We start from the raw sequence: 13,206 nt of genomic DNA, 5'->3' as shown, positions 1-13,206 counted from the left end.
TTAAAGCGTACAATTGGGTTCTACGAGGAGTTATATTGTCTCAAAAGAGACGTTTTCAATTTTCTTTTAAAAGCAGTTAAGCTAACAGATCTTTTTATATCGAGATTTTGAGAATTCCAATATTTGGGACCTGAATAAATAATAGTATTGTGGGCAAATTTTCTTCTGGCTTTTGGAAGATGAAATGAAAATGCTTGGCGTGTTGGATAGTCATGCAACTGGTTGTTTTTTATGAACATATAATTAAGTGCCTGAGGCAAATCATTATTGTTCAATTGAAACAAAACAGAACCCAACTGCAGATAAAAAAATATATTAGAAACTGTTAAAACACCCTTTTCTAATAAGAGACCTGTTTGAGCCCGTATATGGGCATTGGGAATTATACGAATTACTCTCTTTTGGATAACCAAAATTTTATCAAGTTGAAGCTTACTAGAATTTCCACAGGCAAGAATGCCATAGTTTAAATACGGGAGTATTATTTATACCCAATTCTATGTTCACATGATAGGGTAGTATATCATGACAATTTAGTTTCTCATAAGAATATTGCAATAAGTGAAAATAAAAGACTTGGTTTTTCTCGGAAGGGTCCAAGGTGGATCTAACCCTTTTTGCAACTAAATTCTTCATATCGAAATTGAAGGAAAAGCGTATTTTCCTGAAAATATTTTCTTAACAAAACACATACAAACTGCACCATTTATAGAAGAACATGGTGAAATTAAATCAAATACTTATTTTAAATCTATGAGTCTAAATGACGACGAAATAATAAAAACACGTTCCTTTGGAATGGAAAATTGAATAAAAAATAATACTTTAGTTGATAGTTTGAGGATTGAATCAATTTTCCTTAAAAATGTTTTCCGGCTCTAGTCGGGTTGTCCAAAACAATTGTATAGATCATGTGTAAACATGTGTAAACAAGATTGCCGACACTCGTGTCAGTTTTTACAATCTCGAATAACTTGTCAGAAAAAAAGTATATTGTCATCCGAGATTTTGCACATTAGATAATACGTTAATAGAGTTTCAATATACATTATTATACAATATTATCGTCGTTAGCCACCATTTATATAGGTTTTGATTCATATCGAGTAATGAATGCTCTTTTTGCGATAAAGATAAAGAAACTTCTAGACATATATATTATGAATGTGAAATGGTTGAATGATTGTGGAGATTGTGTAGCAATATATAAAACTTTCAGATCCTTAGAAGCTTACAGTGGAAGGATATCAATACTGGACTCGGAGAGACTGCAGAAAATAGACAATTACTAAATCATATTGTTTTACTTATCAAAGGTTAAATATATTTATGGAAGGGGGTCATAAACTACCAATTGCTGAAGAGATACAAAGTAAAGCTTTTAAAAGTAAAGAAGACGAAAAGAAAATTGCAATAGAGCGAAAAGGCAATTATTTAAGAAGCATTAGGAAGGGGTGGTTACTCCCGGTTTGCACATTTGCGGGGTTGTCTGATCTGTGCCACACTATTTTCTTTTTTTTTTGCATGTTACTTCGATCTCCTTCCTTTCTTTATTAATTTTTTTCTTTCCTTTTTTCTTCTTTCTTTCTTTCCTTCTCTCTCTTTCTTTCTTGCTTGATTTCCCTTTTTTCTGCTTTTCTTTCTTCTTATTTTTTTGTACTGTCTAATTGTTTTCTGCCTTGTATGTGTTTTTGGGGTCGGGTGTGAGAGCGATTTCGTTCTTTCGTGAGGGTGTGTGTGTGTGTGTGGCCGTGCGTGGGGATCGAGTGAGCACCCGATCCCTTTTGTCCGTTTTTTATATTATAAATTTAATTCAGTTTCATCAATGTTGAGCAATGAATTTTACTGCATAACTATTGTATGATTCCGTGAATTCTTATTGGTTATAAATGTTTAATATTAACATTTTTTGTTTTAATGAATTTATCCATTCTTTATGAATATGTTAATACTATGAAAGTTTGTACGATTATTTGTATTATTTTTAGTATCCCATAATTAGTAACCATCTGGAATAAAATTATTGGAAATGGTTTTTTGACTGATTTGAGTAGGTATGGGTGTCAACATTTACCAACAAAAATAGTTAGGAGGAATAAAGGTTGGGGAAAGTGCTTTTTTTCAAGGTCAAAGGTCAATGAACTTTTTACATAGGCTATATGTATATCGTATAATGGTATCTTTGAGATAAAACGCTGCATGTTGGTGATTTTGGGTGTCGAAAAGCAATTTTTGAAAGAAGATGAAAAGGCACAAAATAATCTTAAAGAATTATCCTTCACCTTTGATTTCCAAAGTCAAAGGTCAAAAGTTAATAAATATTTATATATCCATACTTATATCCATGGATGATTCCCCCCAAAAAGAAATTAATTCATTATATTCACATTTTATTTGTGAATGGTAGAAAGAAAGATAGCTATTTGTAATGAAAACTTGGATGTTTAATAATTTCACTCTGAAATAAGGATAAATAATGACCATGAAAAATATATTTAGGGGTTAGAGGTCAATCAACTATGTCAATAACGTCAGGGAATTTAAGTAAATATGCTGATAACTTGATTGTGGCATGTAGGTATATATTGATTCTGATGGGAAAATACTTACCTACGTGGAAAATGAACACAAATTTGATAGTTGATTCCTTACTAATGATGATGTCAAAATACAAGTTCGAGGTGAAATTGAGATCAAATAGCACTTTTTGATATATATTGTAGTAATGCATTGCCAAAAGTGTAAACAAAAATCATGAATGATATAATTTGAAATGGTGAACTCTTCTGAAGTAGCAGTATTTAGATATGCATTTTATAAATCTAAATCAAGGTACTAATTTCTCTGTAGCAATAGGTCACTAACCTCAAATGCTGCTATCAATACTATACACTCTAACTTATTCTGTAAATGAAAATGATAGGCCTAACTCTTATGGAAAGCATCCAAGAACGTTTTCATATAGCCAGGGACAATGAAGAAGAATTAAAATAAGGCAATCATTAGAGCTGCAGGTTTTGTTATTGTAAATGAAGCTATTAAGTGTCTGAACTTCATGAAAGAGTAATTAAACTCTTGAAAACCTTCCGACATTTTCAGGACTTTGATCTGGTCCATTCAATTAAAGCCTAACGTTCTATCATGGGATATCAGACCAGGATCTACATTGTTACTGATATGTTGCACAGTTTGATTCTCAAGAACTGGAAGTGGTACTGTAGGAGGCTTTTTTAGGTCGATGGATGTGTACTTGTAAGCTATTACCTCCTTTTGACTTTCATTATTATATGCCTAATTTGTGCATAATAACAATCAGTTTTTCTGGACCAAATATATGATCCTTGTACAAACTGATATCTAGTAGAAATAGCATCATAGGTGACGTACGGCAGAGGGCAGATATGAAGTTTTGTCATGCAGCATTAGCATCTCGATAGATTCTGGCAGCTCGCAATGAGAGGTAATTAATAATAATACGGGAATTCATCTTTGTTGAAGTTGAGATACATGCCATTTACTATGACAGAAGCTGCAGCTCTAATGATGGCCTTTATTTCATCTTCATCATCATCCCTCTGCTGTTCGGAAATGCTCTCAGATGATAGCTGTGACATGAGAGTTAGATCTATCCTATACATTTTCAGAAGATTAAGCTTATAGTTTACAGTATTTATTATAGCACTCAGGTGTGTGGCTTATCGCTGCCGCGGCTGGAGACAAAAAAAGAACAACCTTGATTTAGATATTATGATGCATTAAATGCTGGTACTTAAGATAAAAATCATTTCAAATTATATTCCTGATTTCATTTATTTTTTTCATTGCTTTTGGCAATGCATCGAAGTATATGAAGAAGTGTTATTTGGTTATCAACTTTTTTTTACTTAAATTCCACTGATATTTTGGAAAGAGTTCATTGACCCCTGACCCCTAAATACATTATCCATGACCTTCATTATTTCAGACTGAAATTATTAAATTATGAATTATTTCATCTGATCTTGGATTTCAAGGGTAAAAGTTAATTCTTTATACTGATTTTTATATCTTCTTGTACAAATCTTCGCATTTTGGCACCAAGATCACCAACCTGCCGTGTTTTATCTCAAAGATACCATTATCATTATCTTAGTAAAAAAGGACATTGACCTTTTTCCTTAAATTTTAAGAGTGAATATGCATTCTCGATGCTTAATTTTATATTATTTAATCTTCCTGTAAGAATCTGTGTATTTTGACACCAAGAACACCAACCTGCACCATTTTTTCTTAGAGATACCATTATATAATATGGTATATAATGTATAAAAGGTCATTGACCTTTGACCTTAAATTTTATGGGTGAATGTGCATTATAGGTACTTAATGTTATTGTATTTGATCTTCTGGTCAGAATCTGTAAAATTTGACACCATGATCACCAACCTGTGCCTTTTCATCTCAGAGATACCATTATACAGTATGGTATATATACACAACAAAAAAAGTAAGTCCCCCCTTAAACAAACATCAATAATTTCCGAACCAATGCGAGTTTTTAATATATTTTTACATGAGCGTGTAGGTAATTTTATAAGCTACCCTCTGAGTAAACTTTATGGACGTATTTCACTTCATGCTTTAGTGAGCACCGTCAGAATGCAAAAATGTCACTTTTCAAAAGTCACAAGCCAAATATCATGACTTTGATTCCATTTTATTCGAACAAATTCCACATTATCATCATAAAAAATAGTCAGAAGGCTTGTAAAAGGTACTTTCTAAAAGACGATACAACTTTTTTGGCTAAATTTCACGGTTGAATAAACACAAGTCCAAATTTGCTATAATTGGATTTTTTACACGTTTATATCAATAAAAATTATAGAATATGATGACATTTATTTTTGGAAGAGTTTCTTCAACAATATTCATCGTTTCACGGTTCAATGAACATTTATTGAAAACAAAAAATACGATTATCAAATATCATAGGCAAGTATTGGTTCATTTTGGGAACTGAAATGATCTTTTCTCAACTTTTTCGTTATGTTCATGACCAATTAACATGCTTCAATGATTCAAAGGCGTTTAATTAAATATCCACGCTTGAATGAACATGTGGAATGCGATTAGCTCTTTTGTACGTTATTGGAAAAAATGCAATTTGTTACTATGGATATCTGTCACAAACCTCCTTGCATAGTTCATTTGATTCGATTTTTATGAAAATCCCGACGTTTAATGCATCACTGAGCACACAATATTCGAAAATTATGCAAACGAGAAGAAAGTTCAAGGCCTTGGCCCCACTCTGTGTCGTATCGAATGGTTATTTTGGTGTGCGCGCCTTTTGGATTGTGTTACTCTGAAGCCATGTACGAAGTTTCATGAAATAACTATTGGCAGAAGTTAACAAAAACCGTCCATGAAACAAACCCTCATTTCATATTTGTTAAAATGTTGACTTCGTCTCTCATAGACTTGTGTACATTATGGGTGCACATGTTTAAGAATAAGTAACCCCTTATTCAATATGGTGGAACTTTTTTTCACGGCTGTCTTTAGTAATGTCATTTGGCAGTAATGTTTTTAACCTATAGGCAGAATTCTGTGCAAAAATGAAATCGATTTGTTTATTTATGGATGAGTGAGCACGCATCAAAGTGGGAAAATTTGTATTTTCAATGTCACAGACTCATTTTAAAGGGTAATAAAGTGAATATTGGGGGCAAATTTGGTTACAAATAAGGCTTAAATTGCTAATGTTTTTATCATACATCATTTCTATCACCACACACTTTCCGAACTTTAAACATTTTCATGGTTGAGCGAGCACATTCGAAAACCTAGGAAAGAATACTCTTTATACTGCATAAATGTATTCTTTTCCTATAACAATTTCTCATGATCAGTTTATTTTATGGACAAATCAGTGGTGGGTCCAGAATTTTAAAATGGGGGAGGGGCCTATAATCGGGGGAGCCAGCAACATTTTCAAATTTTAACATGATCTAACAAGTTGTAGAGGATACTACCATAAACCCCTATGATGATACGTCACAATACAGGGACCGGGGAAGGGTTTTCAAAGTGGGGGGGGGGGGGCTGACCATGCAAAAAATCACAATCGTATGGTCATTTTTACATTTGTTTACATGCTTTTGAAAAAAAGTGGGGGGGGGGGGAATGAAGGTCCCTGCCCAGCCCCCCAACCCCCCCCCCGCCCCGCTTCCGCGGCCCCTGCAATACACTGTGCTCACTGAACCATGAACATATGATATCAAAATTGTGTGTGGAGTGGCTAAATGATGGATAGTAAAACAGCATAACACCATAAAATTCACCTAAAGACAACATTTGCCCAACTTTGTATTTGCACAATCTGAAAAACGAATCTTTAATTACTCATGCATGACTCAACCGATCAATCTTATTTTTCCCCAGGAGTTGCTTAATGAGTGTAGAAAACTACCTACGGAATATCATATCTAAAAATAATTCCGTTCAAAAGTTACAGCACTTTGATTTAGGGGGGACTTACTTTTTTTGTTGTGTATATAATGTGAAAGGTCATTGATCTTTTGAAAGCTTTGACCTCGAATTTTATCGGTGAAAGATTCTAGGTACTTAAGTTTATTCTATTTTATCCTCTTGTTAGAATCTGTACATTTTGACATCATGATCACCAGCCTGTACCTTATCATCTCAGAGATACCATTATACAGTATGGTATACAATGTAAAAAAAAGGTCATTGACCTTTCAAAGGCTTTGACCTTGAATTTTATCGGTGAATGTGCATTCTATGTACTTAATTTTATTTTATTTTATATTCTGGTAAGAATTTGTGCATTTTGACACCATTATCACCAACCTGCGCCTTTCCATCTCAGACATACCTTTCTACAGTATATATGAAAAGGTCATTGACCTTTGACCTTGAAAAAAACCACTTTCCTCAACCCGTATTTCTCCTAACTTTTTTTGGTAAATGCTGACACATATACCTACTCAAATCAGTTGAAAAACCATTTCCAATAATTTTATTCCAGATTGGCTATTTTAGGGTCTCATTTAGGTGACCCGACAATTGCTCCGCCGACATCTGCTCCGCCGACAATTGCTACGTAAAATAAGACAGTTGCTCCGCCGACAATTGCTCCGGACAATTGCTCCGCCGACAGTTGCTCCGTCGACACTTGCTCCGCCGATATGTGCTCCGTCGACACTTGCTCCGCCGATATTTGCTCCGCCGATATTTGCTCCGCCGACATGTGCTCCGCCGACATCTGCTCCGCCGAAAATTGCTCCGCCGACAATTGCTCCGCCGATAATTGCTCCGCCGATATCTGCTCCAATTATACGACAATTGCTCCGCGACAATTACTCCGCCGATATTTGCTCCGATTATACGACAATTGCTCCGCGACAATTGCTCCGCGACAATTGTTCCGCCGACATTTGCTCCGCCGACATCTGCTCCGATTATACGGCAATTGCATGAACATCTTATTTCTCCAAGTTGGTCTATGTTAAATGATAAGAAATTCATCCTGATACAAATTGTTTTGTCGTTGTTTTGTTCTTGTTATTCGTTAATGTTTTATTTATTTTATTCTCCCCCTATCATCACAGCTTTCTGCTTAAAAAACAAAACAAATTGTTCTCCCTGCCGCTGCCACTTGACAAATTGTAACGGAGAAGGGGAATGACACACTCCCCATTGAAATTGTGAATCTGGATTTTTGTTCATATATTATTATCATTGGTTTCACTCCGGTCTTGAGCGGGGAGAGAATTGGGGGGGGGGGGGGTGCTGGACACAATATCTCTTCTGCTTTCCAGCAACTTATACACCATACATTCGCGCGGGCTCTCTCTCTCTCTCTTTCTCGTTTTGTTCTTTCACGTTGTTTATTTTTATTGGTGACCGCTTGATTTATTGTATATTTATCAGTATTATAATTATTAATATTTGTATCAATAATTTTTATTTACGTCTTCGGCCTTATCTACCCTTGCACTTGTTTTCCTTCAATTTGTTTCAAACGAAAGTATGATCATCACTGGCGTACATATGGGGGAGGGGCGTGCTAGGGATCACGGATCCCCCCATTCTCCCTACCAATTACGTGTCTAATAATTTAAATGTCAGAGAACTAAAGGAGCTAAATAAAATGTCTGATTTTATTGAATGTATTTTTATTCAAATTGAAATGCCTGACAAGAAGCAAATGGTTGTTGGTGAAATATACAGGCCTCCTAAAGGTAACACTCAAGACTTTTTGGATTGTCTCCAAAACTTACTGTCATCTCCTGTTCTTTACAACAAGAATGTCCTTCTTATGGGAGACTTCAATTTAGATTTATTGCATTGTAACACTGTTTCTTCTTGCCAGGAATTTCTTAATGTCATGTTATCTTGCTCTTTTATACCCTCTATTACCAAACCAACTAGAATTACAGACTCGTCGTCAACTTTGATAGATAATATTTTTGTAAATAGTTTATCTAGTACGTCATCTGGCATTTTGGTGTCTGATTTGTCAGACCATTTTCCTATTTTTGTTGAGGTGTTTTTCGGCAGAAATAACAATAAATCTGCATCAATTAGTGTTCGAGACATATCAGAAGAAAATTTAAATAGATTTAGGGAGAGATTAAATGAGATCGACTGGAATATCATTTATAACATTCAAGACCCGGACATTTGTTTTGACAAATTCTTGGATCTTTTTATGTCTACTTATAATGCTACAATCCCCCTTAAGAAGTTTTCCCGCTCCACATATAAAAAGACACCTAGACTCCCCTGGATCTCTCAATCTCTCCTTAAGTCTATCAACCGTAAAAATAAATTATTTTGCAAATATAAAAAACAACCTAGTAAAGATAAACTTAAAAGGAAATATATTCGATATCGTAATATACTGACAACTTCCCTACGTCTTGCCAAAAAAATGTATTTTTCTGATCAATTTAACAAGTACAAGAGCGATAGTTCGAGTACGTGGAAGGTGATAAACAAGGTTCTACGATCGAACAAAAAGTCCGAACCAACAAAAGAAATCTCACACAACGGGAGAATTATCGAAGATCCTACTGAAATAGCCGAGTTGTTCAACGATTACTTTGTTCAAATTGGTACTAACCTCTCAAGGAATATCCCTGAATCTGATAGAGAATTTACATCGTTTTTAAAGAATCCTAATCCGCAATCTATTTTCCTTACCCCTATAGTCGAATACGAAGTTAAAGATATTGTAAATAATTTAAAATGCAATAAGAGTCCTGGCAGTGATGGAATAACAAATTTTCTTCTAAAAAAGGTAATTAATGAAATACTCTCACCTTTGACATATATTTTTAATCTATCATTAGTAAATGGAGTTGTTCCTTGTAATATGAAAGTAGCAAAGGTTATACCCGTTTTTAAAAAAGATGATAAACGAGAAGTTTGCAACTATCGTCCAATTTCACTACTCACTTCCCTTTCAAAGCTACTAGAAAAGATAATATACTCACGCTTAATCAAATTTTTAACCGACTCTCAAATATTAAGTGACTCTCAGTTTGGTTTCAGGAAAAAACATTCAACTATTCATGCCTTACTTTCTTTTATTGACAAGGTGGCTTGTGCCGTCGATAAGTCATTACATACTGTTGGTATATTCCTGGACCTTTCCAAGGCCTTCGACACGATCAATCATGATATATTGTTATATAAATTATCACATTATGGTATTCGTGGGAAGGCCTTGGATTGGTTCAGGAGCTACCTCAGTTCTCGTAAACAATTTGTTTCTTATACAGGTATAAATTCTAGTTTGAAATCAATATCTTGCGGAGTACCCCAAGGATCACTCCTTGGTCCCTTACTTTTTATTCTTTACATTAATGATTTTAATAATTCTTCCAATATTTTGTCATTTATTTTGTTTGCTGATGATTCTAATCTTTTTCTGTCTCACCGTGACCCACATACGCTACTTAATACTTTGAATACAGAACTTCTATCAGTTCAGTCTTGGATTAGAGCTAACAAGTTGTCACTTAATGTTAAGAAAACTAATTTTATGATTTTCAGTAATTCTCTCAAAAGTTTACCTGGTCAAGTAGTCATGGATAATGTAAATTTATTACAGGTTGAATCCACCAAATTTCTTGGGCTTTATATTGATCAAGATTTGTCTTGGAAGTGTCACATTAATTACTTGAGTAAATTGACTTCTAGAAGTATTGGTATTCTAAGCAAGCTAAAATTATTTTTCCCTGATTATATACTATTGAACTTATATATGACTCTCATTTCATCACGATTAAATTATGGTATATTGGCTTGGGGTAATACAAACAAGACTGTATTAGAAATGTTATTTAAATTACAAAAGCGGGCAATTAGGGTAATTACCCAATCTGACTTTTATGCACACACAAATCCATTATTTAAAAAAAATAAAATCCTGAAAATTCATGATCTTTACGAATTTCATTTGGGTACATTCATGTTTCAACTCTCAAAAGATGATCTACCGGAAATTTTCTCTTCCTTGTTTCAAAGAAACAACCTCATCCATTCTTATCCTACCCGCCAAAGTGACTCATTTCACCTTCCACGTACTCGTACGTTATTTGCTCAAAGAACAATTGTTTTCGAAGGACCAAGGCTTTGGAATAATCTTCCAAACGAAATAACTAGCTGTTTATCCCTAAGTATGTTTAAATGTAAACTGAAATCATTTCTTTTGTCCAGTTATGGACACCGTTAAGACGCACTGGCTGAATATATATAATGTATTTGATTTTTCCCTTTTTAAAGGTATACTGTGGTATAGTTTTTAATTTTTTTAATTTTCATTCTTCGCTCATCCCCCTCCTATATTTCACATTGTCCACTTTTCCTCAAATTCTTTACCCCGTGATTTTGCGCTAATCTTTGGCTTTTCCTTTGTAGTCTGATTTTTCTTTAGTGTCCGATCTCCTTACGAACTTCATAATTACTTTAAGGAACCTGCAGACATTACAAGCTCTGCTTTTTATGCAGGTTCCTTCATATTTCACTTTATTTGCTGCCATTATCTTTGTATTTTCTATGTAATCAAATGTATTTCTTGTATTATGTTATTTTGTTATCTTGTGAAGTATGAGAATAAATTCAATTCAATTCAATGAAAAAAAAAAGAATAAAGGAAAGGAAAATAAATGTCATCCTTGTCTCGCCCCCTCCATTTTTTGTTGTTGGCTCATTACGCTACTGGTAAGTTACTATAAAACTAGACTTCGGTTGTATTTTTGTTCTATTCTGTGCAAAGCGACAATATAAATATATTATAATAAATGAATATATGTATGTATCTCTCTCATTACGTCTAAACAAATAATGTTATTTTTAAAAGACAATAATATATATACCAACAATAATATAGTTACAAATTCATAAAACCCAATACGCATCTCACTGAATTTATAATGCGAGCACAAAGCACGAGCTGTTATTGACATGGAAAGGGGACATTTATACGCCTTTTTAAAATTGTAAGCATGAAGCATATCTCGGGGGGGGGGGGGATATCTCGTAAAAAAGAAATGAGAGCACGATGCGTTAATTTAATATTTTGGATAATTTACCAGAGTTACAATTCTATATATTTCTTTTTCTTTGTGTTATTTCTTTCGACAAACTGTAATTGAAGTATTGAAGAGTATATAGGCTGTTATGCCTGCTGATCATGATAGAATGTGGATTATTTTGCTGATTCATTAAATTGGGTAATTTGGGTACATGTTAGAAACACAGGCATTGTGCATTCAGATGCACATTGTGGAAATGAGATTCAGTATTCCTTGCAGCTAAGAAAGGTTTTGAAAATGACACTACTCTCAATTACATTTATACTGTGTCCATAGTTGCGAGTGTGTGAAAATGAAGGTGTTTGCAGTCATTAAAGTGTAGTTTTGGTTGGAAAACGTTAATAAAACTGTCGAGAACGTACAGTCTTCATGATTTCATTTATCTCATGTTCTGATCAGTAAATCAAATAAAAAATTATAATGACAAGAACTTGTTAAGTTTATCCTTCTATTTCAATCCCATGAATAAACAGAAATCGCGATATTCAGAAATAATAAGTCATACACCTCCTTTTTTCCTCAAGCTCACACTCACTCCCCCTCTTTCTCTTTCTCTCTCTCTCTCTTTCCCTCCATAACCCTTTTCACAATCATTTTTGTTTGATTTCCGCATAAGCAAAACGACGACGACAATGATAATGATGGTGATGATGAAGATGCTGATAATGATGCTGATGATGATAATGGTGGTACAATGATAATGATAATAAGTACATGAACACACGTTTTCTTCTCATATAGTTCATTCTTGGAAAATACATAGGCGGCCATATACACATGAAGGTATATCATTTATAGAAGAAAATCTTGTTTGATTGATTTTTTTTATTTTTTGAAACTACGTGTAAAATTATATCCCCCATCAACAACAAATTGTTTATTACATTATAACATCATAATGAATATAATTCGACTATTTGCGGACCATATTTAGATTTAGATTAAGATTTATTCATTTTCCGTTCACAAAGCACAACAAAATCAAAGTAACAATACATAGTCAAATTTAAAGTACAATATCAATCGGTATAATGCATAAGAATTAGAACGTATAATGCAAAAATAAATATCCAAGTCAGAAGGACCACGAGGATTGCATCTGGCTGCCATGGGAAGAATTAGTTGACAAGTATTTTGATAAAGCATTGAATATGCTCAACGAAGAACGTTTCTTTTGGTTTGCCGATCAAGTGTACAACGTGCATGGTATGTTTGAAGATGAATACGACTACTGCGTTGCCGAAGCCGCTGAATTCTTCAATTCCGGACTTAAAAAGAAAGGCACACAATCACATGTCAAAAGAAAAGTCAAAGAATTACCTGAACTGAAAATGGGACCGCTTTTGTGAATCAGTAAAAATCCGTAAGAATCCGTAAGAATGAGTAAGAATCCGTAAGAATCCGTAAACATCCGTAAGAATCCGTAAGAATGAGTAAGAATGAGTAAGAATCCGTAAACATCCGTAAGAATCCGTAAGAATGAGTAAGAATCCGTAAGAATGAGTAAGAATCCGTAAGAATCCGTAAACATCCGTAAGAATCCGTAAAAAATCCGTAAGAATGAGAAAGAATGAGTAAGAATCCGTAAAAAAAT

This window comes from Lytechinus pictus, chromosome 9, assembly GCF_037042905.1.
Source record: "Lytechinus pictus isolate F3 Inbred chromosome 9, Lp3.0, whole genome shotgun sequence".
Lineage (NCBI taxonomy): Eukaryota > Metazoa > Echinodermata > Echinoidea > Temnopleuroida > Toxopneustidae > Lytechinus > Lytechinus pictus.
This window is presented reverse-complemented; position numbering follows the sequence as displayed.